Source organism: Drosophila suzukii, chromosome X (genome assembly GCF_043229965.1).
Source record: "Drosophila suzukii chromosome X, CBGP_Dsuzu_IsoJpt1.0, whole genome shotgun sequence".
Classification (NCBI taxonomy): Eukaryota; Metazoa; Arthropoda; class Insecta; order Diptera; family Drosophilidae; genus Drosophila; species Drosophila suzukii.
This window is the reverse complement of record NC_092084.1, coordinates 27,167,512-27,194,985: the sequence shown is the minus strand read 5'-3', so window position 1 is coordinate 27,194,985 and position 27,474 is coordinate 27,167,512. Positions and strand designations below refer to the sequence as shown.

General features: G+C 38.3%; 4 non-coding genes and 1 pseudogene across 4 annotated transcripts; all 5 read right to left on the bottom strand.

The window, feature by feature from the left end:
* Positions 1-1,176: 1,176 nt before the first annotated feature.
* LOC118879238 (large subunit ribosomal RNA) lies at positions 1,177-8,350 on the bottom strand (annotated as a pseudogene).
* Positions 8,351-8,753: 403 nt separating this feature from the next.
* LOC118879237 (5.8S ribosomal RNA) lies at positions 8,754-8,932 on the bottom strand. Its single transcript, XR_005015663.1, has one exon. It is a non-coding gene; the product is annotated as a 5.8S ribosomal RNA (ribosomal RNA).
* Positions 8,933-9,600: 668 nt separating this feature from the next.
* Positions 9,601-11,595, bottom strand: LOC118879241 (small subunit ribosomal RNA). The gene has a single exon (XR_005015666.2). It is a non-coding gene; the product is annotated as a small subunit ribosomal RNA (ribosomal RNA).
* An 11,058-nt stretch (positions 11,596-22,653) lies between these two features.
* LOC118878984 (large subunit ribosomal RNA) lies at positions 22,654-26,613 on the bottom strand. Its single transcript, XR_011604826.1, has one exon. It is a non-coding gene; the product is annotated as a large subunit ribosomal RNA (ribosomal RNA).
* A 403-nt stretch (positions 26,614-27,016) lies between these two features.
* LOC118879239 (5.8S ribosomal RNA) lies at positions 27,017-27,195 on the bottom strand. Its single transcript, XR_005015664.1, has one exon. It is a non-coding gene; the product is annotated as a 5.8S ribosomal RNA (ribosomal RNA).
* Between the last annotated feature and the right edge of the window lie 279 nt (positions 27,196-27,474).

Here is a 27,474-nt window from a genome sequence, read left to right as displayed (position 1 = left end):
TTTACTATATTATACATTAATATTCCTTAAAGGTATTATATCTACTATAAGCCATATCCATACGATTCATTTATATAAATACATATATGTATAATTTTCTATACATAAATTTTTTTTTATTAATATATGGGTTTCCTAAGCATATCCATATAATCCATTTAGTCTTATATGGATTAGATTGGTCTTCTTTATTGTATTGCCAAACTCATATTGATAACATAAGTTTAGAACAATAAGAGCAGCCGCCAACCAACCAACCGCCGCTACCATTACTTACTTTTATATATGTCCTCTTTATTTTAATGGTCTCTTTATTTGAATTTCAATACCATAGGAATATTTATACATCGAATATGTTTGCCACTAATTTTTCGCGTCACTTATAATATGACGATACAGACTTGCTACCATAACATAAGTTTTGAACAATAAGAGGAGCAGCCGCCAACCAACCAACCAACCAACCAACCAACCACTGCTACCATTGGAGGAACATATACTTACTTATTATATGGCCTCTCTCTGTACTTTAATGGTCTCTTTACTTGAATTTGAATACCATAGGAATATTTATATACATCGAATATGTTTGCCATTAATTTTTCGCGTCACTTATAATATGACGATACAGACTTGCTACCATAACATAAGTTTTGAACAATAAGAGGAGCAGACACCAACCAACCAACCGCTGCTACCATTGGAGGAACATATACTTACTTTTATATATGTCCTCTTTATTTAAATGGTCTCTTCATTTGAATATTAATACCATAGGAATATTTATACATCGAATATTGTTTGCCACTAATTTTTCGCGTCACTAATAATATGACGATACAGACTTGCTACCATAACATAAGTTTTGAACAATAAGAGGAGCAGACACCAACCAACCAACCGCTGCTACCATTGGAGGAACATACACTTACTTTTATATATGTCCTCTTTACTTGCATTATCAAAATACCATAGGAATATTTATACATGGAATATGTTTGCCACTTTATCATCGCGTCACTAATAAAGATGACGATACATTTTGTTTGTTCAATATTTATTTATAATAATATATTGTTTCTTTTATAGGTCTCTTATATTAGTAGACCTTTTGCGCGTGTTCTGCGCTGTTGCAAGCAAGCATAAATTATTATGCCGCTTGCAACATCTTTATTATCGAATCATCAAGCAAAGGATAAGCTTCAGTGGATCGCAGTATGGCAGCTGCTCAACCACTTACAACACCTTGCCTGTTACAAAAGTCGTTTACAATTGATTCTAGGCTTTGTCATTGTATTAAATAATGCTTTTATATGTAACTAGCGCGGCATCAGGTGATCAAAGATCCTCCCAATTTACTATGTTACAAATTACATTGGCATCACATCCATTGTCGTTTATAAAGTAAATTATAAACTTTAAATGGTTTAGAAGCCATACAATGCAAATTGCCCCTTATTTATCATTGCAGTCCAGCACGGATACGACCTTAGAGGCGTTCAGGCATAATCCAACGGACGTAGCGTCATACCACTGTTCGCTCGAACAAGTATTGTGCCATTGGTCCGTACCTGCGGTTCCTCTCGTACTACGCAGGAATGCTGTCGCAACAACGTTTTGTCATTAGTAGGGTAAAACTAACCTGTCTCACGACGGTCTAAACCCAGCTCACGTTCCCTTGCATGGGTGAACAATCCAACGCTTGGTGAATTTTGCTTCACAATGATAGGAAGAGCCGACATCGAAGGATCAAAAAGCGACGTCGCTATGAACGCTTGGCCGCCACAAGCCAGTTATCCCTATGGTAACTTTTCTGACACCTCTTGTTAAAAACTCTTTAAACCAAAAGGATCGATAGGCCGAGCTTTTGCTGTCCCTGTGTGTACTGAACACCGAGATCAAGTCAGCATTTGCCCTTTTGCTCTATGTGTGGTTTCTGTCCGCACTGAGCTGGCCTTGGGACACCTCCGTTATTATTTGAGAGATGTACCGCCCCAGTCAAACTCCCTACCTGGCAATGTCCTTGAATTGGATCATACCTGAGTAATTGGAGTTATACCAAATTTTCAAATCAAAAATACATAAATGCACCGTTTTATTAAAGAATTTGTTTGCGATTATATAACAAACTCGTGATACTTTGATCAAGAAGCTTGCATCAAAACCCAATACCATAAGATATAATAAATATATCCGTATAATGGCTAGGAAATGATACACGTTCCATTTAATCAAGTAAGTAAGGAAACAATAAGAGTAGTGGTATTTCATTGGCGATACCAAACCGAAGTCTAATATCTCCCACTTATTCTACACCTCTTATGTCTCCTTACACTGCCAGATTAGAGTCAAGCTCAAAAGGGTCTTCTTTCCCCGCTAATTATTCCAAGCCCGTTCCCTTGGCTGTGGTTTCGCTAGATAGTAGATAGGGACAGTAGGAATCTCGTTAATCCATTCATGCGCGTCACTAATTAGATGACGAGGCATTTGGCTATTTTTTTTTTTTTTTTTTTTTTTGATCGCTAAGGCATGGAAATCTTCGAAAGATACTAGGTCTGCCATCACCTTGTGTGGTCACAGTTTGTCTAGCATGCACGATTCATTGCTCTATCTGAACCTTCTTCACTTTGAGGGTTCCACAACGCATACGTACTAAAACCATCCTTATATGTTGTTGTTGTGCGATGTTTATGCCTTATTGATGTTTTGCCAAGGCAGCCGGCATTTATATTTGAACCAAGGCATAAGCTACGTCCAGCCTCTTGAGTATCCACCATAATACATGAACTGTCTAAAACAGCCAAGACTTCCTCTTATTACCTGTATACTTATGATATGGCTATCATATTTATTAAGAAGGCCCTTCGCAATCAACCGTTTTACGGATTGACCACTCCAGATCCCCCGCCAGTTAATAGTGGCAGAATGAAACTCAATATCACCTGTCGCTACGAATTTGCGCCGCAATTCGCGTCTTATGTCCGGTGTATCGTATCTTTGGATTTTGCGCTGGTGCGCATCGTCCAAAGAGTGTCCGTCATTTGTCACCTGAATGTCGATCACATCAATGTGATTTGGTCGGAGTACCACCAGGTCGGGTTTATTGAGGCCGGATTCGCCCTGCAGACTTGGCTCAACAATGACCACGCAGCCTCTCTCCTCAAGTCCCCGCTTGATTCGATTTACTACGCAGTTGTGTCTAGCTACCCGCCTCCCATGCGAGCGATAGCATTTTTGCATGATGTGGTTTGATGTTTCGGGAGCATCACATCCTGCACGACACTGTCGATCCAATTCGTGCCTTCCCCTCGTAGTACGAGACTTCGTGGGTAGGGCATTTATCCGCAGTTTAATTCCGTCTCTATATTCCTTCCCTGTTAGCAAACGCGTGGGTTGACTAACCCATCCGTGTTGTGGACCATAATGGCCCGCTTCACGGAGACCGTGGCCATCAACAGACACGAACAATCTATTTGCCCAATACTCTTCTATTGCCGGACGTGTTAGCATTTCATTTTGTTCCGCTAGCAACCTAACTCGGGCCCTTTGCATTTCGTCTTCGATGAAAGAGCTGGCCACTTCGGATTGCTCGAAGTGAGGCCATTTTATATTGCTCAATCGTCTTAGACGAAGCATCGGAGCCATCCATCTTAATGATGGAATCCCGAGTCCCCCACACTTTGGGGGGGCGTGAACGAATGCTATTGGCACATCCGGTGGTAAATCTAGCCATTTACGCACATAGAATCGTATCAATTTGTCGGATTTTCGTAACACACCTATCGTCACACTCCCAAGGGTTAGCTTGTGATAGAGTTGTGGGATAAGGACGGTTCGAAGGGCAAATATCTTCTGTTGAGGCTTAAGAGGGGCTTGTGACAACCTTTGTAGCTTTGGACCAATGTCCTCTGCTGGGTTGCACTTGACCCTCCCGTTTGCATTGAAAATGATGCCTAAATACTTCCACTCGTTAGTTCGCTTCAATGCCGGACACCCGTTCAAGCCTACTCGGAAGGTATGTGGATCTAACACAGTACACTTCTGTTTCGGCTGACCCTTAATACCGATAGTGAAACACTTGTCAGCATTAAGGGTGAGTCCAACAGTAGCCAGATAGCTAACTGTCTTGTCAAGCAGTTGTTGAAGCCCCATTCGAGTTTCCGCAAAAAGGACCAAATCGTCTGCAAACGCGGCCGCGTTTGTCATGGCAGTTCCAACCTTGGTACCAATTTCTTTGGGGTAGGCTCTAAGTAACCGGTCAATGACCAGATTAAATAGAATAGGAGACAAAGGGTCACCCTGCTTCACTCCTCTCGCAGGGACGAATTCCTCTGAACTCCAACCTTCTCCGCAGAGACTAGTACCACCAACCTCGTACGAACTTTGTACGTAGTCGACGAAGTCCTTTGGTGCGCCATAAGCTTTTAGGGTGTTATATATAGATGCATGTGACAAAGAGTCAAATGCCTTGCTTACATCCAGATTGGCTATGTAGCAAGATCTATAGCTTTTATGGCTACTCCTCAAGACTAAGTCGACTATCGTCGCATTATCGGCGCATCCGTCTGTAGGTAAGAAGCCCCGCTGACGCGGGTCCCAATCAACTGATGAGGTCAACCGGGTTGCCAATATTGCATTTAGCTGTCTTACCAATACTGATGGCACCGATATTGGACGAAAGTCTTGCGGTCGCATTGCCGTCCCCGTCTTCGGAATGAAGATGGTTCTGGCCAGTCGGATAAAGCGAGGTAATTTACCGCACCATAGAATTAGGTTCATTATGCGAAGCATAATGCCTGACGGCACCTCCTTAGCAGATTTTGGAGTTATTCCGTCAGGCCCCGGAGAGCTAGATAATGCGACTGCTGATGCCCTAAGTTCGCGCTTTGTAATAGCGGACCAAACCCTCTCAAGCGAGTGAACTGGAGTTGTCACTATATCGTCGCAAGAGCTTGGGCTGGGCTGAGTCATTATCTCCCTCCAATAGGGTTCCATAAATTCTCGGTTTGGCATTACCGACTCATCAGTTTCCTCAAGTATTGACTTAATGCACCTTCCTTTATGCTTATCCCAGTTTCGCTGGATGACAGCGTACTGCTGCCTTCTGCTTTCTCTTCTATTCCGAGGCCGCCGTGCCGGCCTCGTCAGCGTGCGTCTTGCACCCTGTGTCGGAAAAATTCCCTGAAGATAAGCGGATAAACACTGGAGAGTGGTTTCCTTCCCCTCGATCTGCGCCCTATCAATGATAGTTTGCAGTTCTTGGGCTCTCCATCTGGAAGGACAAACTACGGGGCTATACCCGCGTAGCGCCAACAAGATTCCACTGTTCGACTGTTCTAATGGTGTGATTGGAGATGTTTCAGACGTTGGTACTTGGGGGTTTTGCTCACTATTACTAGGGCGGCGCCGTATGGTTAGATTAGCAACTTCTGGGACGAGAGCAGATTGCCCCCTTATCTGCTCGATTTTCTCCTTATAATCGTCCCTCTGTCTCAGCTTTTTAATTGCTTCGACGCTACGGTTCGTGAAAAATACCGCTAGTTGCTTATTAATGTGTTTGATACCATTTGCCGTGAGCTCAACCTCCTTTCTCGCCATCATCATCTTCTCTTCCTCACACCATCTTGCCTTGATATCAACACGTCGACGAATATCATCAAGTTCGTCTGGGTGTTGAGATCTCATGTGAACACCGAGTCCTTAAGAGAGTCATAGTTACTCCCGCCGTTGACCCGCGCTTACTTGAATTTCTTCACTTTGACATTCAGAGCACTGGGCAGAAATCACATTGTGTCAACACCCGCTAGGGCCATCACAATGCTTTGTTTTAATTAGACAGTCGGATTCCCCAAGTCCGTGCCAGTTCTGAATTGATTGTTAATTGATAATCGTTATAATTAATAAGAACTAATTGGTTTAACCCAATTAGTATTCTTAAAAATTTTAGCAAGAAAGTTCCACAATTGGCTACGTAACTAAACTATCCGGGGAACAAGTGACCAACATAAATGCCAGACACTCTATTTACCCAGAACGAGCACATAAACCATGTTATTGTTTCCCAATCAAGCCCGACTATCTCAATCTTCAGAGCCAATCCTTATCCCGAAGTTACGGATCTAATTTGCCGACTTCCCTTACCTACATTATTCTATCGACTAGAGACTCTTCACCTTGGAGACCAGCTGCGGATATTGGTACGGCCTGTTGAGAAGTTTGCGTGTCCCCACCATAAATTTTCAAGGTCCGAGGAGAAAATATCGACACAACAGTATATGTCATGCTCTTCTAGCCCATCTACCATATCTCTCTGCGAAAGACTTCCATGGTAGTACGGCTATAAAACAGAAAAGAAAACTCTTCCGATATCTCTCGACGGCTTCTTTATGGTCGTTCCTGTTGCCAGGATGAGCACGAGGCCCATATTTAATAACAAACGGATACTCAACAGGTTACGGAATTGGAACCGTATTCCCTTTCGTTCAAAATTATTCAAGTATATTAATTAGCTTGATTTATATAATATAATATATTTGTATGGCATTTGTGTTTTACTTGAAAATTTTCGGCTTTCGCCTTGAACTTAGGACCGACTAACTCGTGATCAACCACTGTTCACACGAAACCCTTCTCCACTTCAGTCCTCCAAGGTCTCATTCGATTATTTGCTACTACCACCAAGATCTGTACCAATGGCAGCTCCATGCAGGCTTGCGCCAAACACTTCTACGCATACCATTGTACCTTCCTACTCACTAAAGTTTCAAAATTTATATCACAAGTAATATAAATCATCTACTTTAGCGGTAATGTATAGGTATACAACTTAAGCGCCATCCATTTTAAGGGCTAGTTGCTTCGGCAGGTGAGTTGTTACACACTCCTTAGCGGATTTCGACTTCCATGATCACCGTCCTGCTGTTTTAAGCAACCAACGCCTTTCATGGTATCTGCATGAGTTGTTAATTTGGGCACCGTAACATTACGTTTGGTTCATCCCACAGCGCCAGTTCTGCTTACCAAAAGTGGCCCACTGGGCACATTATATCATAACCTTGAACTTCATATCAAGAAAGTTAAGGTTCTTACCCATTTAAAGTTTGAGAATAGGTTAAGATCGTTTCGACCCTAAGGCCTCTAATCATTCGCTTTACCAGATAAGATTATTTTATATAACATTAAAATGCACCAGCTATCCTGAGGGAAACTTCGGAAGGAACCAGCTACTAGATGGTTCGATTGGTCTTTCGCCCCTATACTCAATTCTGACAATCGATTTGCACGTCAGAACTGTTTCGGTCTTCCATCAGGGTTTCCCCTGACTTCAACCTGATCAAGTATAGTTCACCATCTTTCGGGTCACAGCATATATGCTCAAGGTACGTTCCAGTTAGAGGCATAAATAATATAAATATCATTATACATAACTATATAGAACGCCCCGGGATTGTGTTAATTAGCTATAAATAGTTAAAAAACTAATCCCATTATTAGTCAAGTTAATTACGCTATTAGGTTTATATCCCAATAACTTGCACATATGTTAGACTCCTTGGTCCGTGTTTCAAGACGGGTCCCGAAGGTATCCTGAATCTTTCGCATTGTTAATCATACAAGTGCATATAATAAACACAAAAATCAATGATAATTATGCCATTATATAATTCCGAAAAATTAACGCACTGTATTCATATAAATCTATCAGCACTTTATCAAATTAATAACATTTATTCTGTGTTAAAATGCAAGCAAATTAATTTGAATAAACTATAAGTTATATTTTATGATAAATTTTGTATGCTAATAGATTACAATGTCCTTATATGGAAAAAATGCACACTATTATCATAATATTGTTTAAATATTACAATTTTAATGATGAATTTTCCATAACGGATATTCAGGTTCATCGGGCTTAACCTCTAAGCAGTTTCACGTACTGTTTAACTCTCTATTCAGAGTTCTTTTCAACTTTCCCTCACGGTACTTGTTTACTATCGGTCTCATGGTTATATTTAGTTTTAGATGGAGTTTACCACCCACTTAGTGCTGCACTATCAAGCAACACGACTCTTTGGAAACATCATCTAGTAATCATTAACGTTATACGGGCCTGGCACCCTCTATGGGTAAATGGCCTCATTTAAGAAGGACTTAAATCGTTAATTTCTCATACTAGAATATTGACGCTCCATACACTGCATCTCACATTTGCCATATAGACAAAGTGACTTAGTGCTGAACTGATTTCTTTTCGCTCGCCGCTACTAAGAAAATCCTGGTTAGTTTCTTTTCCTCCCCTAATTAATATGCTTAAATTCAGGGGGTAGTCCCATATGAGTTGAGGTTGTGTATAACTTTTATTTGCAATTAATTCTTTATATATAATGATAAAACATTTTATTAAATTCGTTATATTTATATATATATATTTGTATGGCATTTGTTTGGTCTAACGAATCAACGAAGAATAATAATATAGTCAACGGCTTTCTATTTTCTAATCGTTAATAAGAGACAATTCTAGATAAATTTTTTATGCTAGACATTTCTCAGTATTATTTGATTGAAAAAGAAAATATTTCTCTTCGTTTTTCACATTCAAATTAATTTACTAATGTGAGATAATGTTTTTCATATATTTGTTAATATTATGAATAAAATAATTAAATTATTATTATCCAATAATATACCATATGCTTATAAAATTTCATTATAAAATTTGTATAAACAACTTAATTAGCATAGTCTTACAACCCTCAACCATATGTAGTCCAAGCAGCACTATAAAATTAATTAAAGTACATAACAGCATGGACTGCGATATGCGTTCAAAATGTCGATGTTCATGTGTCCTGCAGTTCACACGATGACGCACAGTTTGCTGCGTTCTTCATCGACCCATGAGCCGAGTGATCCACCGCTTAGAGTTTTATATATTGGTTTGTTAATTTTGTCATATATGTTTTTATTGAAAGAAATTAAAAATACACCATTTTACTGGCATATATCAATTCCTTCAATAAATTTATTTTTATACCTAAAACGAATGCTGCGAAATGTCTTAGTTTCATATAACCAATAATATATCAAGTATTTTTTTAATGGCATTTACGGTATTAAATACTTTTTAGCGATATATATTGAAATTTATATAAAACATTAACCTGTATTAATCAGGTACAACATTGTACATTTTAGGTTGTTGCATTATCCAATGTATGCGCATAACTGAGATGAACAATACATATCGCAACGCGTGTATATTATGGTCCATATACACACAGTGTTTTATTAATTGCATTTAATATACAATATAATAATAATATCAAATAATTTCGATTTGCTTGTTCGAATTTGTTATTTGTTTTGCTTTTGCTTTCTTGCTTATTTATTTCTCTTATTTATTGCAATAATATATTTATATATTATATATTTCTTATTACAATTATTATATTTCGACTTGCTTTTTCGAAATTGTATTTGATCTATATATATATAGATCATATTTTTGGCAATTTAATATTTTATTTGTATTACTATAATAATGTTATTATAATAAAAACAAATTTTTTTATTAACGGTAAGGATATTAAACAATAATGATCCTTCCGCAGGTTCACCTACGGAAACCTTGTTACGACTTTTACTTCCTCTAAATAATCAAGTTCGGTCAACTTTTGCGAAACAACCGTAACACACAAGGCGTCACAGTGATCACGTCCGGAGACCTCACTAAATAATTCAATCGGTAGTAGCGACGGGCGGTGTGTACAAAGGGCAGGGACGTAATCAATGCGAGTTAATGACTCACACTTACTGGGAATTCCAAGTTCATGTGAACAGTTTCAGTTCACAATCCCAAGCATGAAAGTGGTTCAGCGGTTTACCCGGACCTCTCGGTCTAGGAAATACACGTTGATACTTTCATTGTAGCGCGCGTGCAGCCCAGGACATCTAAGGGCATCACAGACCTGTTATTGCTCAATCTCATTATTGCTAGACGCAATTTGTCCATTTAAGAAGCTAGTGTCCTTATAATGGGACAAACCAACAGGTACGGCTCCACTTATATAAACACATTCAAACACAATAAACATTTTACTGCCACCATGAATGAAGGCTATATAAGCTTCAACACCATAATCCTGAAGATATCTATTTAATATATTTGAGTCTCGTTCGTTATCGGAATTAACCAGACAAATCACTCCACGAACTAAGAACGGCCATGCACCACCACCCATAGATTCGAGAAAGAGCTATCAATCTGTCTTACACACTTATGTTCGGACCTGGTAAGTTTTCCCGTGTTGAGTCAAATTAAGCCGCAGGCTCCACTCCTGGTGGTGCCCTTCCGTCAATTCCTTTAAGTTTCAGCTTTGCAACCATACTTCCCCCGGAGCCCAAAAGCTTTGGTTTCCCGGGAAGCGACTGAGAGAGCCATAAAAGTAGCTACACCCAATTGCTAGCTGGCATCGTTTATGGTTAGAACTAGGGCGGTATCTGATCGCCTTCGAACCTCTAACTTTCGTTCTTGATTAATGAAAACATCTTTGGCAAATGCTTTCGCTTAAGTTAGTCTTACGACGGTCCAAGAATTTCACCTCTCGCGTCGTAATACTAATGCCCCCAAACTGCTTCTATTAATCATTACCTCTTGATCTGAAAACCAATGAAAGCAGAACAGAGGTCTTATTTCATTATCCCATGCACAGAATATTCAGGCATTTGAAGCCTGCTTTAAGCACTCTAATTTGTTCAAAGTAATTGTACCGGCCCACAATAACACTCGTTTAAGAGCACTAATGCAGGTTTTTAAATAGGAGGAACATATGAAAAAATACAAGTATCTAAGCACATGTAAGAACTCCACCGGTAATACGCTTACATACATAAAGGTATAGTACTAACCACAATTGTAAGTTGTACTACCCGTATGAAGCACAAGTTCAACTACGAACGTTTTAACCGCAACAACTTTAATATACGCTATTGGAGCTGGAATTACCGCGGCTGCTGGCACCAGACTTGCCCTCCAATTGGTCCTTGTTAAAGGATTTAAAGTGTACTCATTCCAATTACAGGGCCTCGGATATGAGTCCTGTATTGTTATTTTTCGTCACTACCTCCCCGAGCTGGGAGTGGGTAATTTACGCGCCTGCTGCCTTCCTTAGATGTGGTAGCCGTTTCTCAGGCTCCCTCTCCGGAATCGAACCCTGATTCCCCGTTACCCGTTGCAACCATGGTAGTCCTAGATACTACCATCAAAAGTTGATAGGGCAGACATTTGAAAGATCTGTCGTCGGTACAAGACCATACGATCTGCATGTTATCTAGAGTTCAACCAATATAACGATCTTGCGATCGCTTGGTTTTAGCCTAATAAAAGCACATGTCCCATAAGGTTCATGTTTTAATTGCATGTATTAGCTCTAGAATTACCACAGTTATCCAAGTAACTGTTAACGATCTAAGGAACCATAACTGATATAATGAGCCTTTTGCGGTTTCACTTTTAATTCGTGTGTACTTAGACATGCATGGCTTAATCTTTGAGACAAGCATATAACTACTGGCAGGATCAACCAGAATAATGTTTTTATTCATATTTCATTCATATTTTTGAATAGAAATTAGCAATATAAATTTTATAGATTGTTTTCTATCGAATACGGCCATTTTTATATAGCATTCGTATACGTTTGTTTTCAATATATACTTGTTTCGCCACTAATAATAACAAGTTTTTTAATTATTGATGTTTAAAAAAAAGAAATATCTTATCTTCTTTAAAACACAATATTTTGTAATATGTAATAATATTTTCTTTATATATGCATATTTCATTCTAAAATATCATTTTTGTTCGACATACGTCATTATTGTATCCACACATGTACAATTTTTGTTTAACCAATATATAATATTGAGTTAAATCATTTGTATTTTGATGATAAATTTAAAATTTATCTGTATATATTCATATAGACTCTTTGGTAATATATAATATAAAACCGAGCGCATATATGATATGTACTTTAATAATAAAATATATTTATAATTCGCTTTTACGCCTTTTTTTGTGTAAACTAATATTAAATAGTTAAGATAGAGGCAGAAAGGTCAAATATACATTTACAATGTATATCTAGCAATCCTGCCTCTTTTGGTTTTAAATAGGTTTCATTAACGATAAAATTGGGAAACAATTTGTTATTCTATGTATAATAGAAACACTTGGCCTTTGTTTCGACTTTATTATCTTGGGCTTAAAATATTAACCGCGGAGCCAAGTCCCATATTCATAAATGAACACAGAAACAAATTTGACGGATAATATCTTATCTACCGACTATTGTCAATAGGAGATGGCCGGCCCATTGACCATCCTATAGTAGTTTTTGGACCCATTATCTTTAATTCGGGTATTTTCAATTGTCTTTGCCACCAAACCATTTGAAACTCTCTCTTATAATAAGAGAATACACATATAATTCCATTATATGGATATATCATCTTCATTTTATTTGCTACATCACCATATAATAGTTTTTGAACCCGTAATCTTCAATTCGGGTATTTTCAATTATCTTTACCAACCAACCATATGGTATTCTTTCTTATAATAAGAGAATACATGTGTATATCCATTATATGGATATATGGTCTTAACTTTATTTGCTACACCACCCTATAGTAGTTTTTGAACCCAATATCTTCAATTCGGGTATTTTCAATTCTCTTTGCCAACCACCCATATGGTATTCTCTCTTATAATAAGAGAATACAAGTATATTTTCATTATATGGATATAATGCCATTTATTTTTCAATATCCATATAATTCATTTAGTTTTGTATGTACAAAACAAGTTTTCTTTATAGTATTGACAAAATCATATGCATACGCATAACATAAGTTTTGACCAATACGAGGAGGGGCCCGCCAACGACCACCTCCCTATAGTAGTTTTTGGACCCATGATCTTCTAAAAGCATGTTTACAGTACTAGTGTCACCCTCACTAGGTTTATATATCGTGTTTCAGTGATATACAGGTAAATTTTACCATGTATTCTTAAGTATATGGCATTTATATGCCATATCTATATAATTCAATCATATTTTAATGTATATTTATTATATTATACATTAATATGCCTTATAGGTATTATACCTATAAGCCATATCCATACGATTCATTTACTAGTGCCGCCCCTCACTAGGTTTATATATCTTATTGCATTGATATACAATTTATTCTTATTTATATGGCATTTATATGCCATATCTATACAATTCCTTCATATTTCGATGTATACTTGCTAGATTATACATTGTTATGCCTTATAGGTATTATACCTATAAGCCATATCCATACGATTCACTTATATAAATATATGTATATTTTTCAATACATTATTTTTTTTCACTTTTGTATGGATTTTTATGCATATCCATACATTTATATGGATATGCTTGGCGGTCTTAATAGTATTGACAAACTTATATGCATAACATAGGTTTTGACCAATACGAGGAGGGGCCCGCCAACGACCACCTCCCTATAGTAGTTTTTGGACCCATGATCTTCTAAAAGCATGTTTACAGTACTAGTGTCACCCTCACTAGGTTTATATATCGTGTTTCAGTGATATACGGGTAAATTTTACCATTTATTCTTAAGTATATGGCATTTATATGCCATATCTATATAATTCAATCATATTTTAATGTATATTTATTATATTATACATTATTATGCCTTATAGGTATTATACCTATAAGCCATATCCATACGATTCATTTACTAGTGCCGCCCCTCACTAGGTTTATATATCTTATTGCATTGATATACAATTTATTCTTATTTATATGGCATTTATATGCCATATCTATACAATTCCTTCATATTTCGATGTATACTTGCTAGATTATACATTGTTATGCCTTATAGGTATTATACCTATAAGCCATATCCATACGATTCACTTATATAAATATATGTATATTTTTCAATACATTATTTTTTTTCACTTTTGTATGGATTTTTATGCATATCCATACATTTATATGGATATGCTTGGCGGTCTTAATAGTATTGACAAACTTATATGCATAACATAGGTTTTGACCAATACGAGGAGGGGCCCGCCAACGACCACCTCCCTATAGTAGTTTTTGGACCCATGATCTTCTAAAAGCATGTTTACAGTACTAGTGTCACCCTCACTAGGTTTATATATCGTGTTTCAGTGATATACGGGTAAATTTTACCATTTATTCTTAAGTATATGGCATTTATATGCCATATCTATATAATTCAATCATATTTTAATGTATATTTATTATATTATACATTATTATGCCTTATAGGTATTATACCTATAAGCCATATCCATACGATTCATTTACTAGTGCCGCCCCTCACTAGGTTTATATATCTTATTGCATTGATATACAATTTATTCTTATTTATATGGCATTTATATGCCATATCTATACAATTCCTTCATATTTCGATGTATACTTGCTAGATTATACATTGTTATGCCTTATAGGTATTATACCTATAAGCCATATCCATACGATTCACTTATATAAATATATGTATATTTTTCAATACATTATTTTTTTTCACTTTTGTATGGATTTTTATGCATATCCATACATTTATATGGATATGCTTGGCGGTCTTAATAGTATTGACAAACTTATATGCATAACATAGGTTTTGACCAATACGAGGAGGGGCCCGCCAACGACCACCTCCCTATAGTAGTTTTTGGACCCATGATCTTCTAAAAGCATGTTTACAGTACTAGTGTCACCCTCACTAGGTTTATATATCGTGTTTCAGTGATATACGGGTAAATTTTACCATTTATTCTTAAGTATATGGCATTTATATGCCATATCTATATAATTCAATCATGTTTTAATGTATATTTATTATATTATACATTATTATGCCTTATAGGTATTATACCTATAAGCCATATCCATACGATTCATTTACTAGTGCCGCCCCTCACTAGGTTTATATATCTTATTGCATTGATATACAATTTATTCTTATTTATATGGCATTTATATGCCATATCTATACAATTCCTTCATATTTCGATGTATACTTGCTAGATTATACATTGTTATGCCTTATAGGTATTATACCTATAAGCCATATCCATACGATTCACTTATATAAATATATGTATATTATTCAATACATTATTTTTTTTCACTTTTGTATGGATTTTTATGCATATCCATACATTTATATGGATATGCTTGGCGGTCTTAATAGTATTGACAAACTTATATGCATAACATAGGTTTTGACCAATACGAGGAGGGGCCCGCCAACGACCACCTCCCTATAGTAGTTTTTGGACCCATTATCTTCCAAAAGCATGTTTACAGTACTAGCGTCACCCTCACTTGGTTTATATATCGTGTTTAAGTGATATACGGGTAAATTTTACCATTTATTCTTAAGTATATGGCATTTATATGCCATATCTATATAATTCAATCATGTTTTAATGTATATTTATTATATTATACATTATTATGCCTTATAGGTATTATACCTATAAGCCATATCCATACGATTCATTTACTAGTGCCGCCCCTCACTAGGTTTATATATCTTAATTGCATTGATATACAATTTATTCTTATGTATATGGCATTTATATGCCATATCTATACAATTCCTGCATATTTCGATGTATATTTGCTAGATTATACATTGTTATGCCTTATTGGTATTATACCTATAAGCCATATCCATACGATTCACTTATATAAATATATGTATATTTTTCAATACATTATTTTTTTTTCACTTTTGTATGGATTTGTATGCATATCCATACATTTATATGGATATGCTTGGCGTTCTTTATAGTATTGACAACCTCATATGTATAACATAGGTTTTGACCAATACGAGGAGGGGCCCGCCAACGACCACCTCCCTATAGTAGTTTTTTACCCCGAGCTCTGCCAAAATCATGTTTACAGTACTAGTGCCACCCTTCACTAGGTTTTTATATCTTATTTCAGTGATATAAGTGTTAATCATTCTATTTATTCTTATGCATATGGCATTTAAAAGCCATATCTATACAATTCATTCATATTTCAATGTATATTTATAATATTAAACCATATTATGACATATAGGTATTATACCTGTAAGCCATATCTATACGATTCATTCACTAGTGCCGCCCCTCACTAGGTTTATATATCTCATTTCAGTGATATATGGGTAAACTCTATTATTTTTCATATGACACTTATATGCTGCCATATATATAAAAATGCATTTATATTTCAACGTATATATATTTACTATATTATACATTAATATTCCTTAAAGGTATTATATCTACTATAAGCCATATCCATACGATTCATTTATATAAATACATATATGTATAATTTTCTATACATAAATTTTTTTTTATTAATATATGGGTTTCCTAAGCATATCCATATAATCCATTTAGTCTTATATGGATTAGATTGGTCTTCTTTATTGTATTGCCAAACTCATATTGATAACATAAGTTTAGAACAATAAGAGCAGCCGCCAACCAACCAACCGCCGCTACCATTACTTACTTTTATATATGTCCTCTTTATTTTAATGGTCTCTTTATTTGAATTTCAATACCATAGGAATATTTATACATCGAATATGTTTGCCACTAATTTTTCGCGTCACTTATAATATGACGATACAGACTTGCTACCATAACATAAGTTTTGAACAATAAGAGGAGCAGCCGCCAACCAACCAACCAACCAACCAACCAACCACTGCTACCATTGGAGGAACATATACTTACTTATTATATGGCCTCTCTCTGTACTTTAATGGTCTCTTTACTTGAATTTGAATACCATAGGAATATTTATATACATCGAATATGTTTGCCATTAATTTTTCGCGTCACTTATAATATGACGATACAGACTTGCTACCATAACATAAGTTTTGAACAATAAGAGGAGCAGACACCAACCAACCAACCGCTGCTACCATTGGAGGAACATATACTTACTTTTATATATGTCCTCTTTATTTAAATGGTCTCTTCATTTGAATATTAATACCATAGGAATATTTATACATCGAATATTGTTTGCCACTAATTTTTCGCGTCACTAATAATATGACGATACAGACTTGCTACCATAACATAAGTTTTGAACAATAAGAGGAGCAGACACCAACCAACCAACCGCTGCTACCATTGGAGGAACATACACTTACTTTTATATATGTCCTCTTTACTTGCATTATCAAAATACCATAGGAATATTTATACATGGAATATGTTTGCCACTTTATCATCGCGTCACTAATAAAGATTTTTTTTTTTTTTTTTTTTTTTTTTTTTTTTTTTGATTTGAATTTTATATATTTACGTCTGCCCTAGTTGGCAATAAATTAAATTTTGTGGCAATAAATTCAGTGTTAGTTTACATAAAGCTTATGTAGTGAGGAGTATTAGTGGAAATATGTGGGGTGTATTACATGTGTTTGCGTGTATGTAATTGCATCAATTAGGGGACCCTGAACGGCAGGTCTGTGGGGTGTCGTCTTTTTAATCGCCGAGGTTCAACGTCGAGCACTCTGGAAGCGAGTGGGTTTGGGTGGTCTTCTATTTTGTCTAGGTGCCGTCTGCTGCGTTTAGCCGCCTCTTCTACCACTGTGGGGAGCTTAAGATCCCTCCTAATTGTGGTGTTTCTCACGTAAAAAGGGGCATTTAAAATTTGGCGTAGTATTCTGTTTTCGACTCTTTCTAATTTCTTAAGGTTTGAGATAGCTGCAGTGCCCCACAGCTCTATGCCATATGTCCATGTTGGTTTTAAGATGCTGTTATATAGCAGTAATTTGTTTTTAGTTGATAATTTACTCCTTCTTTGTAGTAGCCACCACATTTGTCTGTTTTTTAGCATCAAGAGTTTTGCTTTGCCCACGATATGTTCCTTCCACGTTAGTTTAGAATCCAGGGTCAGACCCAGATATTTTGCAGTGAGCTGTTGCGGGATGGCTGCTCCGTTCAGCATAACCGGTGCGGATATACCTGGTCGTAAGGAGAAAGATATATTCGTTGACTTCTCTGCATTTATGATGACGTTCCATCTTTTAAGCCACGGTTCTATGTTTAACAGAGCTTGCTGCAGGCCTTGCACAGCCAGTGGCAGGGAGTCTGCGGAGACTAAAAACGCCGTGTCGTCAGCATATGTACAGGTCATGTTGAGACTACCTGTGGGAATGGGCATATCCGCGGTGTATATTGAGTACAATATTGGGCTGAGTACACTGCCTTGGGGGACTCCAGCGGCCACTTCGTGGATGGGCGACTCCTGCTGGTTACATCTTACATAAAACCTTCTGTTTTCAAGATAGTCCTTCAAAAGTAGGTAATGAGGAGTAGGCAGGGTGTGCTTTAATTTATACAATAGGCCCTGGTGCCAGACTCTGTCGAAAGCTTGCCTGACGTCTAAGAATGCTGCAGTGCAGAACCTTTTAGACTCGAAGGAGTCTAAAATGCAGCTCACTACCCTGTGGCACTGTTGAATGGTCCCGTGAGCTCGCCTGAAGCCAAATTGGTGATCTGGGATGATATGTTTTTCCTCTAGCACAGGCATCAATCTCCTCAGGAATAATTTTTCCAAGATTTTGGAGAGGATTGGCAGCAGACTGATGGGCCTGTAAGATCCCAGTTCGGCCTCAGGCTTACCTGGTTTGGGGATGACAATAATCTCTGCACATTTCCATTGTGTTGGGAAATGGCCGAGTCTTAGACTTTGGTTCATGATGAACTTCAAGTTTTCAATGCAGTTCGGCGGCATAAGCTTCAGAGCAGTGGCGTCTAGACGATCATATCCAGGAGACTTTGTTGGTTTGAGTGATGTTAACTCCTCCTTTATTTCCTCACAGTCGATTTCTGGAATGGGCAAGTCCATGGGACAAGCCACATCCAGGAAATGAAGAGTCTCTTGATGGTCCACTGGGTCGCACAGGTCGAATGGCTGGAAACTACTCCTTAAGTGGTCGGCAAAGGCGTTTGCTTTTTCTTGGTTTGAGCGACACCAGGCTCCAGTCGATGATTTTATAGGAGCTATCCTCCGTGTGGGTCGCTTCAAATACTTAGTTGCGTTCCAAAGCTTGTGATCTGCACTACAGGGTTCAAGGTCCGCGAGGTAGGCTTCTAGAGACTTGCTTTTTAGGTCTAGGAGCATCCTGTTAAGGTCTTTACAAGCCCTGTTGTAGATGGTTTTGTCCGACCGTCTTCTACTTAACTGCCAGACCCTCCTCAAACGCCGTTTTTCGCTTACCTTTGTTGCCAGCTCGGTTGACCAGAGATAGTTGTCTCTTTGGCCTCTGGTGTGCACCGTTCGTGTAGTTTCAACTTCCGGGGTGGCGATGCTTGCTGCCAGGTGGACCTGTCTGGTGAGGTACTCCACCGCTTCGTCGATGTCTATCGGACTTTCTAGTACTGGCTGGGGGTCTACATGATTTTCTAGCCAAGATTTAAAAATCGGGATGTTTGTATTCCGTCTGATGAGCTTGACTGCCGTTGGATTTCTCAGATAGGAGTTGCTATATAAAATCTTGACCATGCTGTGATCCGATGCAAGATCATGGCATGCAGCCGTAGATACTTTTGTGGGGTCAATTCCTCTGCTAAATGCAAAGTCCAAGAGGTCCGGAATCTTGGCTGGGTCGGTGGGCCAGTAGGTAGGCTCTCCAGTTGAGTAGACGGTGCAACCCAGTGCCCTGATGCATCTGAGAAGTGTGCTTCCTTTCGGGTTGACGGTCCGTGATCCCCACCAAGTATGTTTTGCGTTGAAGTCGCCTCCGATTAAGAATCTAGGACCCAGATTCAATAGTACGTCAGACAGATCAGTTTGGCTCAATGTGTATCTTGGAGGGAGGTATGCGGAGGCGATGGTAATTTTGCCTAGCGACGTTATGAGGTGGATTTTCGCACACTGCATCCATTCCAGTTGTACGGGCTCGAGCTCCTCGTATTGAATGCCGCGTCTGATGATAATAGAGGCTCCTCCACGTATCCGGTCGCCAGGGTGCAATGCGTTGATTATTTCGTAGCCGGGAATGGTAAAGTGGGATCTGGTGGTGAAGTGTGTCTCGGACACGAGTAAGATGTCTACTTGGTTAGTCTTTATATAATGTTCGACCTCAGGCTTGCTCGTAGCCAAGCCGTTAGCATTCCATATTATAAGTTGGGTGTTTATGGACATTTAAGATTGTTCTGATTGGAGAGCATTGTCATCACTAAGTTTTGGAACTGATTGAACATGGAGTTCATCATTGATTCCATTCTGCGCATCATTCTCTCCTCCAAGGCATCAAGAGGGGACTGGCCATTATTTTTGAGGTTTTCAGCCGCTCCAGCCCTAGCAACGTTGGCGTAACTGAATTTCTGATTCCCTGTCTGATTCGCGGCACTGCTCGCTGGGAAATTTGCGCGTGGAGCAGGATTGGATGAAGAAGCAGTTACTGCCTTAGGCTTCGGGCTGAAGCGCTTCTTGGCTTCTATGTAGATCTTACAACCGCGGTAGGAGGCGGTGTGATTGTCACCACAATTTCCGCACACAGGTGGGTCTTCCTTTGCCTTCATGCAATTCAGGGAGTCGTGTGATAATCCGCATTTAACACAGACATGTTCAAGTTTGCAGTACCTCTTAGTATGCCCGAAAGCTTGGCAGCGGAAGCATTGTACCACCTCATCAAACTTTTTTGGTTCCTCGATGGAGACGACGGCATGGCACAGTCTGTTGATCTCGAAGACTTTCTTGTTTGTTGGAGCTGGTTCAAGGTTAATGAAAAACATCGACAATGGCATTTTAGTTACCCTTGATACTGCATTTTTAGCATCACGCACATTGTGGCCGAGATTCACAAAGGCTTCCTTGACCTCCTCAATTGGTGTAGTGTGGTGTAGTCCCTTAACAACAATGCGGAAAGCTCGCTCTTCCTTAAGTTGGAAGGTACGGAAAGCGAATTGACAGTTGTCCAGGTGGGCAACAATTTTTCGGTAAGTGGTGCTGTCCTTCGGCATTAGCCTGATGTTGCCTCTTCCCGTTGCCTTGTAAGAGAAAGTATCGGAATTCGCCAATGTGCGCATTTCGTTTAAAAATTTGCCAATGTTTATTACATTCGGGATAAAAATTGGAGGGGGCTTGGGTGCTGTTTTAAGTTCTGCATTATCGACGGTCTTTTCATTGCTGCTCTCTACAGGCAGAGAAGCGAAACGATTTGAGGTGCTAGGACCTATATCCTTCTTTTTGTCTTGATTCACGGCAGCCTTATTCTTTATGGTCTTTTTAGGGAAAATGTAAGGGCGAATTATCTCACCTTCCTCAGGTGACGTGTTGCTTGAGGAGCACGATGAGCTCGGGGTAGGGCTGGGAGATTTTTCCCGTTTATCCATGATGATTTTCTTTACGCCTCTAATTGACTCTGGCGACCCGGGAGGTAGACTCCTTTTGACTCCTTTTGGTAAGACACTCGGATTCTGACCCTGCCAAGTGTCTTTTTTGGGTGCGGCTACAGTCGCGTTGTCCACATCCATGCTGCCGGTGTTGCTATTGTCGCCCATGGCGACAGCACCACCAACAAGCACAGCCGGCTAACTGTGTGAGTGAACTATTTATTTCCTTTACCTCTGCTGACAAAAAATCGACGACGAGGTGTCGCCGAAATGTAGGCAAAAGTATTAGGAGTCGCCGCCCTCTGGCGGAGTGATACAGCGATGAGGTGTCGCCGAATGTATGCTATGAATCCTGAAGTAGTCGCCCTCTGGCGGAATGAAATCAGCTGATTTCCAAAAAACCAACCAATTTGCGGAGACACGAACCGATATAAATTAGTGCAGACGCGAACCGCGCTGCTGTCAAAACGTTATCTAGATAAGGCAGGCGCCACTCGAGAGAGAGTGGCTCTCTTACAACAGTGAAATATGAGTTTTATTGCCGAAATTGGCCTGACACACGGAGCGCCCGAGAGAGCGCCTCTCTCTCAGCACGTCGAATGTTCTCGAACTGTCTGGGGTGGAAAATCGCGGTTTTGGCCTTCCGACCACCTTTTTCGTGCAGAAAACACGCGTAATGATTATGCGAACACAATGCGCGAATATTTATGCTATTTTTAGCAAGGAAAAATGCGTTTTACAGCCGAAATTGGCCCGACACACGGAGCGCCCGAGAGAGCGCCTCTCTCTCAGCACGTCGAATGTTCTCGAACTGTCTGGGGTGAAAAATCGCGATTTTGGCCTTCCCACCACCTTTTTCGTGCAAAAAACACGCGTAATGATTATGCGAACACAATGCGCGAATATTTATGCTATTTTTAGCAAGGAAAAACGCGTTTTACTGCCGAAATTGACCTGTCACACGGAGCGCTCGAAAAACACGTCTGCTCTCCAGAGCATTTGACTGACGACTAATAAAGATGACGATACATTTTGTTTGTTCAATATTTATTTATAATAATATATTGTTTCTTTTATAGGTCTCTTATATTAGTAGACCTTTTGCGCGTGTTCTGCGCTGTTGCAAGCAAGCATAAATTATTATGCCGCTTGCAACATCTTTATTATCGAATCATCAAGCAAAGGATAAGCTTCAGTGGATCGCAGTATGGCAGCTGCTCAACCACTTACAACACCTTGCCTGTTACAAAAGTCGTTTACAATTGATTCTAGGCTTTGTCATTGTATTAAATAATGCTTTTATATGTAACTAGCGCGGCATCAGGTGATCAAAGATCCTCCCAATTTACTATGTTACAAATTACATTGGCATCACATCCATTGTCGTTTATAAAGTAAATTATAAACTTTAAATGGTTTAGAAGCCATACAATGCAAATTGCCCCTTATTTATCATTGCAGTCCAGCACGGATACGACCTTAGAGGCGTTCAGGCATAATCCAACGGACGTAGCGTCATACCACTGTTCGCTCGAACAAGTATTGTGCCATTGGTCCGTACCTGCGGTTCCTCTCGTACTACGCAGGAATGCTGTCGCAACAACGTTTTGTCATTAGTAGGGTAAAACTAACCTGTCTCACGACGGTCTAAACCCAGCTCACGTTCCCTTGCATGGGTGAACAATCCAACGCTTGGTGAATTTTGCTTCACAATGATAGGAAGAGCCGACATCGAAGGATCAAAAAGCGACGTCGCTATGAACGCTTGGCCGCCACAAGCCAGTTATCCCTATGGTAACTTTTCTGACACCTCTTGTTAAAAACTCTTTAAACCAAAAGGATCGATAGGCCGAGCTTTTGCTGTCCCTGTGTGTACTGAACACCGAGATCAAGTCAGCATTTGCCCTTTTGCTCTATGTGTGGTTTCTGTCCGCACTGAGCTGGCCTTGGGACACCTCCGTTATTATTTGAGAGATGTACCGCCCCAGTCAAACTCCCTACCTGGCAATGTCCTTGAATTGGATCATACCTGAGTAATTGGAGTTATACCAAATTTTCAAATCAAAAATACATAAATGCACCGTTTTATTAAAGAATTTGTTTGCGATTATATAACAAACTCGTGATACTTTGATCAAGAAGCTTGCATCAAAACCCAATACCATAAGATATAATAAATATATCCGTATAATGGCTAGGAAATGATACACGTTCCATTTAATCAAGTAAGTAAGGAAACAATAAGAGTAGTGGTATTTCATTGGCGATACCAAACCGAAGTCTAATATCTCCCACTTATTCTACACCTCTTATGTCTCCTTACACTGCCAGATTAGAGTCAAGCTCAAAAGGGTCTTCTTTCCCCGCTAATTATTCCAAGCCCGTTCCCTTGGCTGTGGTTTCGCTAGATAGTAGATAGGGACAGTAGGAATCTCGTTAATCCATTCATGCGCGTCACTAATTAGATGACGAGGCATTTGGAGAGTCATAGTTACTCCCGCCGTTGACCCGCGCTTACTTGAATTTCTTCACTTTGACATTCAGAGCACTGGGCAGAAATCACATTGTGTCAACACCCGCTAGGGCCATCACAATGCTTTGTTTTAATTAGACAGTCGGATTCCCCAAGTCCGTGCCAGTTCTGAATTGATTGTTAATTGATAATCGTTATAATTAATAAGAACTAATTGGTTTAACCCAATTAGTATTCTTAAAAATTTTAGCAAGAAAGTTCCACAATTGGCTACGTAACTAAACTATCCGGGGAACAAGTGACCAACATAAATGCCAGACACTCTATTTACCCAGAACGAGCACATAAACCATGTTATTGTTTCCCAATCAAGCCCGACTATCTCAATCTTCAGAGCCAATCCTTATCCCGAAGTTACGGATCTAATTTGCCGACTTCCCTTACCTACATTATTCTATCGACTAGAGACTCTTCACCTTGGAGACCAGCTGCGGATATTGGTACGGCCTGTTGAGAAGTTTGCGTGTCCCCACCATAAATTTTCAAGGTCCGAGGAGAAAATATCGACACAACAGTATATGTCATGCTCTTCTAGCCCATCTACCATATCTCTCTGCGAAAGACTTCCATGGTAGTACGGCTATAAAACAGAAAAGAAAACTCTTCCGATATCTCTCGACGGCTTCTTTATGGTCGTTCCTGTTGCCAGGATGAGCACGAGGCCCATATTTAATAACAAACGGATACTCAACAGGTTACGGAATTGGAACCGTATTCCCTTTCGTTCAAAATTATTCAAGTATATTAATTAGCTTGATTTATATAATATAATATATTTGTATGGCATTTGTGTTTTACTTGAAAATTTTCGGCTTTCGCCTTGAACTTAGGACCGACTAACTCGTGATCAACCACTGTTCACACGAAACCCTTCTCCACTTCAGTCCTCCAAGGTCTCATTCGATTATTTGCTACTACCACCAAGATCTGTACCAATGGCAGCTCCATGCAGGCTTGCGCCAAACACTTCTACGCATACCATTGTACCTTCCTACTCACTAAAGTTTCAAAATTTATATCACAAGTAATATAAATCATCTACTTTAGCGGTAATGTATAGGTATACAACTTAAGCGCCATCCATTTTAAGGGCTAGTTGCTTCGGCAGGTGAGTTGTTACACACTCCTTAGCGGATTTCGACTTCCATGATCACCGTCCTGCTGTTTTAAGCAACCAACGCCTTTCATGGTATCTGCATGAGTTGTTAATTTGGGCACCGTAACATTACGTTTGGTTCATCCCACAGCGCCAGTTCTGCTTACCAAAAGTGGCCCACTGGGCACATTATATCATAACCTTGAACTTCATATCAAGAAAGTTAAGGTTCTTACCCATTTAAAGTTTGAGAATAGGTTAAGATCGTTTCGACCCTAAGGCCTCTAATCATTCGCTTTACCAGATAAGATTATTTTATATAACATTAAAATGCACCAGCTATCCTGAGGGAAACTTCGGAAGGAACCAGCTACTAGATGGTTCGATTGGTCTTTCGCCCCTATACTCAATTCTGACAATCGATTTGCACGTCAGAACTGTTTCGGTCTTCCATCAGGGTTTCCCCTGACTTCAACCTGATCAAGTATAGTTCACCATCTTTCGGGTCACAGCATATATGCTCAAGGTACGTTCCAGTTAGAGGCATAAATAATATAAATATCATTATACATAACTATATAGAACGCCCCGGGATTGTGTTAATTAGCTATAAATAGTTAAAAAACTAATCCCATTATTAGTCAAGTTAATTACGCTATTAGGTTTATATCCCAATAACTTGCACATATGTTAGACTCCTTGGTCCGTGTTTCAAGACGGGTCCCGAAGGTATCCTGAATCTTTCGCATTGTTAATCATACAAGTGCATATAATAAACACAAAAATCAATGATAATTATGCCATTATATAATTCCGAAAAATTAACGCACTGTATTCATATAAATCTATCAGCACTTTATCAAATTAATAACATTTATTCTGTGTTAAAATGCAAGCAAATTAATTTGAATAAACTATAAGTTATATTTTATGATAAATTTTGTATGCTAATAGATTACAATGTCCTTATATGGAAAAAATGCACACTATTATCATAATATTGTTTAAATATTACAATTTTAATGATGAATTTTCCATAACGGATATTCAGGTTCATCGGGCTTAACCTCTAAGCAGTTTCACGTACTGTTTAACTCTCTATTCAGAGTTCTTTTCAACTTTCCCTCACGGTACTTGTTTACTATCGGTCTCATGGTTATATTTAGTTTTAGATGGAGTTTACCACCCACTTAGTGCTGCACTATCAAGCAACACGACTCTTTGGAAACATCATCTAGTAATCATTAACGTTATACGGGCCTGGCACCCTCTATGGGTAAATGGCCTCATTTAAGAAGGACTTAAATCGTTAATTTCTCATACTAGAATATTGACGCTCCATACACTGCATCTCACATTTGCCATATAGACAAAGTGACTTAGTGCTGAACTGATTTCTTTTCGCTCGCCGCTACTAAGAAAATCCTGGTTAGTTTCTTTTCCTCCCCTAATTAATATGCTTAAATTCAGGGGGTAGTCCCATATGAGTTGAGGTTGTGTATAACTTTTATTTGCAATTAATTCTTTATATATAATGATAAAACATTTTATTAAATTCGTTATATTTATATATATATATTTGTATGGCATTTGTTTGGTCTAACGAATCAACGAAGAATAATAATATAGTCAACGGCTTTCTATTTTCTAATCGTTAATAAGAGACAATTCTAGATAAATTTTTTATGCTAGACATTTCTCAGTATTATTTGATTGAAAAAGAAAATATTTCTCTTCGTTTTTCACATTCAAATTAATTTACTAATGTGAGATAATGTTTTTCATATATTTGTTAATATTATGAATAAAATAATTAAATTATTATTATCCAATAATATACCATATGCTTATAAAATTTCATTATAAAATTTGTATAAACAACTTAATTAGCATAGTCTTACAACCCTCAACCATATGTAGTCCAAGCAGCACTATAAAATTAATTAAAGTACATAACAGCATGGACTGCGATATGCGTTCAAAATGTCGATGTTCATGTGTCCTGCAGTTCACACGATGACGCACAGTTTGCTGCGTTCTTCATCGACCCATGAGCCGAGTGATCCACCGCTTAGAGTTTTATATATTGGTTTGTTAATTTTGTCATATATGTTTTTATTGAAAGAAATTAAAAATACACCATTTTACTGGCATATATCAATTCCTTCAATAAATTTATTTTTATACCTAAAACGAATGCTGCGAAATGTCTTAGTTTCATATAACCAATAATATATCAAGTATTTTTTTAATGGCATTTACGGTATTAAATACTTTTTAGCGATATATATTGAAATTTATATAAAACATTAACCTGTATTAATCAGGTACAACATTGTACATTTTAGGTTGTTGCAT